The sequence below is a fragment of the Cucurbita maxima genome, unplaced genomic scaffold (genome assembly GCF_002738345.1).
Source record: "Cucurbita maxima cultivar Rimu unplaced genomic scaffold, Cmax_1.0 Cma_Scf00169, whole genome shotgun sequence".
NCBI lineage: Eukaryota > Viridiplantae > Streptophyta > Magnoliopsida > Cucurbitales > Cucurbitaceae > Cucurbita > Cucurbita maxima.
In genome coordinates, this window is record NW_019272185.1 from 59171 (window position 1) to 64284 (window position 5114).

At 44.4% G+C, this 5114-nt stretch overlaps 1 long non-coding RNA gene and 1 other non-coding gene across 2 annotated transcripts in view; both read left to right on the top strand.

The window, feature by feature from the left end:
- LOC111473830 overlaps positions 1-4888 on the top strand; it is a 10908-nt gene extending 6020 nt beyond the window's left edge. The window contains exon 3 of the long non-coding RNA XR_002715778.1: positions 4808-4888. This is a non-coding gene — a long non-coding RNA (uncharacterized LOC111473830). The remainder of the gene's footprint in view (positions 1-4807) is intronic.
- Positions 744-816, top strand: TRNAK-UUU. The gene has a single exon. It is a non-coding gene; the product is annotated as a tRNA-Lys (tRNA).
- Positions 4889-5114: the final 226 nt, after the last annotated feature.

The window sequence follows — 5114 nt, forward strand, 5'->3', positions numbered from 1 at the left end:
ACGCCGGCTACCTACTGTACTGGACCTTCGACCAGGTATTCTACCCTTCTCGAATCGGAACCAACCACCCCACTCTAATAATAGGAGAAAGGAAAACGCTCGAGCAGTTGAGCGACCAGCAACTTCCGTACACAGAGATAGATTCATTCTTCGTACCTAGTCCAACTTCACAAGCCTTCGCGGGTTGGGCAGAAGTCTTCTTTGGTAAGACGGAATTTGACAAAGAAAAGAGAGTGCTCGACCGGAACAACGGCCAACAAAGACCCTAATTACATATAGCTCCTCCCCTTCCCTTATTTAAGGCTTTAAGAACCGGATGGCGACTGGAAAGAAAGACGACCTCACCTTATCGTAGATGGTGTCAGTGAGAGCCACTTTAGTATCCCCCGTTGACCTTCTTTTGTGGATAAAATCTTCAATGAGTAGAAAGAAGCAACCTGACTAATAAAGGTGCTTGTTGAGTAAGGCTGGCTTTCGAGCCCAAGCCCCTTGTTTGTATAGGTTGGGTGCTTGAGCGCATCTTTCTCAAATGGAGGGAGAAAGGCTTTCCTTGAGTTTGAAATCAATAAGGGGTTAGCGAGGCCGTTTTCTTGTGGGAGTGCTAACACGCACCCTTACGTTTTCTTCGCTTGCTCTGCAGTACGAGCCTCATACAGAGCCGCGCCCCTTGAATATGATGAGAAGAAGAGGGGCCGCCCTCTTTTCTTTTCTGCATCAATCCTCCCACCTATTTTTCTTTTTTGGGGTGTATAGCTCAGTTGGTAGAGCATTGGGCTTTTAACCTAATGGTCGCAGGTTCAAGTCCTGCTATACCGAAACCTACCTTACACAAGACTCTTTTTAAGGATGTGTAGTAGCGTTCAAAGATCACTTTTTGGCCTTTAGATTCACTTCTCTATTTGGGCGAGATCTTAGTAGATGAATAGTTGTTAGAGTAGAGAGGCACCGAAGGTGATAGAAAAAAGCAAATCTTCATCCTATCCCTTTTTCCTCAAGCTCGAACTCATAATAGTATAAGGGAAAGACAGTCGATCATGTAGTTAACAACCAGTATTTACAGCAATTTCACCTTTCAGATGTAAATAACCAACCCTAATCCTCAATGGTATACTCCTCCTCCCTATCCTGTTAGAGTTTTGCCTGAATTCTATTAATCTTTTTCCCCAAAATCCTCATCCTCAACTGCAGAACCCCAACCATACTTTGGTCGAAACCTAACCAGATGGATAGACAGATTACTTAACCGAAACCTGATCGGGAGAGAGAGAAAAAGAAACGACTATCTTGTTCCATCGCTTTCTCCAGCAATCGGCTCCTGGTGAGAACGGAAATCCTGGTTGGTGCAAACTGAGATCTTGAAGCTAAGGCTAAGGCCCTTCCTAAAGCGGGGACGTAGTTTCTTGTTCAAATCCAAAGTCTTCAGTCTCCTCCCGGGCTAAGGCTGTAGTTCCAAATCCGGAATCTTAAACAATTCAGCTTAATATAGCATAGCAGATAATCTGATTCAGCTTCAAAGAAGAAAGAAAGGGGCGGGGCATCTTTCGCTTTCCTTTTGGGTTGCGAGTGCATGCGTCCACCACGGTCAGGGCTTTCACAGGTACCTTGTACGTAGTTAAGGTTCAGCTTTGTTTGGTCTTGCTTGATTCTAGACTAGACTGGAAATAACCCTATGACTGACCTAGCTCAAATTTGATGTTGATTCGGGCGGAGCGGGATAAAAGGTTTGGTTCAGGAGACAAATGAGATAGATGTTCGGAATAAACTGGATATGCTGCTGAGGGAAATACTGCTGCGAGAGAGGGCGGTACAGAAAGAATTGAGTGATTCTCACCTAAGACTGAAAAGCGTTACGGTTGGGCTTCTTTAGAGGGAAGCAAGCGCGCCAAGCTAAGAACAAAACAATACCCGTCCACTTTTTCATCGACTTTTGGAAAAAAGGAGGATTTCAGCTACCTTCGGAAAACAGGGTCAACAAAGAAAGAAAATCGTCAAAGGTATACATAGTAGGCAGGGAAGGAAGCACCATAAGCTACAAGCTCCCCATCAACCGCCTCGGTTCGAGGGTTTTTCCTTCGAGTCAGGTCCACTCCTTTCATAAAACAAGGTCAAAATGACCGGCTCAATGAGCCGCCTTTGAGCGGTGCTTCTCCTGTCGACTCATAGAAACTCGAACCAATCCGTTTTCTTCCACTTTGAAGCATGTGACCGGCACCGGTGCTGCTGCAACGGCCATCAACGGCAACAAGTGGCGTCATCGGATTCAGACTTCCGCTTTAGGTGATTCGGGAGCAGATGCGTCTCTATCTTTGGATTCTGAGTCGGATACTGACTTCATATTCTGCAGATTCCCCGGTGTTTGCGTATGCGTCTGTCGATGCGTCTTCGTATTCGGCTTTAGCTGAGACTGATCTTTCTCTAGCTTCTTCTGATTCGGCATCTTCAAGAGTTTCAGTTGAACAGGCGCACTCACTGAAGGAAGCCTTCCGACCCGTAAGAGGCCTATTCCCATGGTTCGGATTGGGAAAGAGCGGGCACCGATCCTCTCTCTCTTTTAACCCTCCCTCGAAAGAGCTATTGCCGGGAATAGCAGGACAAAGACTCTCTTTTTCATATCTTGTGAAAACCAGACTCTGGTCTTCGGCCTCCAACTATCTTTCTTTAGCTAAGGACAAGCCAAGCTAGAAGTTAGAATAGAATTGAATAAAGTAATGAATGGTCGAGATCGATATCGCCGGGCTAGTGCGGCTCGAGGAGAAGATAGGCAGCTCGACTCCTCGAGGAAAGGGCTAACAAAGGCTTGACTGAAAGGGAAAGGGTAGGGGTTGGAAAGAAAATGGGATTCTGGTTCAAGCGCTAGAAAGAGGAAAGAAAGGATTGTACACCATCAAGTATCTAGTTGCAGGGGGGACTGATTTCTGTAAGATCCGGGTAGATAAGTCAAGTTGCTCGAGGAGAAGAGGAGAGGGGCGATGAGACCGAGTTTACAGTGAAAGAAGGAGAGTCCATTCAATTAGAATAGGTTCAGGCAATGGAATTGTGAGACCATAAAGAAGAGGTGAAGGGGCGAAGCCACGAGACCATAAAGAAGAGGTTCAGGGGCGCTTTGTTTTCGTTTTCTTAACGCCTCATTTCCCTTTTCCCGAAACACTAACGAAATCGTGGTTTCCTTCAGAATGTTAACTTCTATAATCCATAGAATAAAACAGCATCTTGGGTGAAGCAAAGAGCGGTTCGGTCAGAAGCATCTACCCCGCACTCAATCCAATAAGCAAGCACATAAGCAAGACGAATCGAATCTCTTTCTCTTTCAGTATTCAAAAATTAGGTAGGCAATCAGGGCTAAAGCACATACATATAGAGAGGAGCAAAAGACAGATGTTTCAGTTAGATAAGAATTTCCAGGATCCGCCGGCGGTATTTGATTGATCTCGTGCGGTACGAATGACTTTCATAAATTCTACCCCGAAGAATACATTCTAGTAACTTCGAACTTTATTGAATCAACTGTCTTGAATGCAAGCAAAGCCCCTTTTGAAAAAGAACTAGAAATGGGTATTAAACAAAGGACATAGTGGGATAGGTAAAACCTCTTTTTTCGAGTGAAAGGCCTTATGTTATGAGGGTCAACCTCCTAACCAAGGGCAACTAAGTGCCAAACTCTCCTCTATAATAAGGGTGGGGTATCCGAATCGACCTCCAACACTGATTCCGGATATCGTGATCTTGGATCCAGGTCCAGGTACTTTTTCTGATTCTGATTCTCTTGGGTACGATACCGAAGCTAAGTATAAGTAGATGAAAACAGCTTGACCAAGAGTTGCGTCAGCTGATTATTCCGCTAAGTCAGTAAAGCCGGAAAAGCCTTGCTCTAAAGGAGCTTGGGGTGAGACCCTTCTATTAAGGAGAGTTTAGTTTGGCACATCGACTTATAGCTGCTTCAGATCTAGCTTTTTTTGGGGATCAGAACGAGAGAAAGGGTAAGACGACTCTCCTCTTTCAGTCTTTCCTGCCTTGAAGAACCAGATTTTTCGGATAGGAAGGGAATGAGGGCCGAACGAAGAAAGCATCTGTCTTCTTTTCCTTTTCCTTGTTTTGGTAATCACAGGAGTCGCTCCAAGGCCTGGAAAGCGTGAGCAAGTTCTCTTCTCTCGCTCTCGGTACAAACTTGGGACACCAAACAACCCTACTCTATCCCGCTGACACGAGGGAAGTGAAGTAAGCAGGGAAGCGCGCAAGAGCTATAGCTAGTCTCCTAGTTCTATTATCAGTGCGAGTTCAAAAAGATATAGAATATATAAGTCCTCGCCTTGTACTGTAGAAGTAAGCTCACCAGCAAGGAGTAGTGAGGAATGAATTCCAACGGGAAAAAGAAAGGAAGGAAGGTTCTTTTAAGCCGCTGACAAACCAGCTAATCCAGTATACCCAGCATAGTAAGCTAATCCTGTAAGCAGACTTTAAGTTAGTAATCCAACCCTAAAACCAGGTTCTCTTCCTTAGTCTTGTATCCGTAAGCAGTAAATAAAGCAAAGATAGAATAAGGATGGTATAGGAATCCCCTCTCTAACGTTCTAACCTCTAAGCCAGTAATGAGTCAGCCAATGGGATAGAAAATCTCATAAGTCAGGTAATATCGTAAGCCGGGTTTTCTCTTTTTGAAAGTCCAATGAAAGAATCTAAATAAAGGGTCAGGGAATCCTAAATAAGCTCGAGTCAGCGTGCTAGTTATAGTGCTAGAGCAAGAGTCAACGTGGGAGATTGATCTCACAAGCCTATATTTCAATATGACTGCTGCGAAGCACTGCAAAAGCTAAGGAGGCTTTGATGGTAGCTAATTGAAGACCGAGACAATCTGAGCATCTGGCGAATCCAATCCGTACAACCGGTAGTTGACAAATTAGTTCTTATTCGAAAGTCCCAGACTTGCCTACTTACTTCTGTCAATCAGTCAGACATGCCATGTTTAGGCTAATTACCCTATAGATCAACAACTATGAATAGAATAGTGTCTGAGCTAATAATCTCATTGGCTTAAATAGTCATGATCTTGCCACTATGTAAGTTGGATTTGTGAAAACAGAACATCTTCTTCTTTTACCAGTTACCCGTTTTTGTAA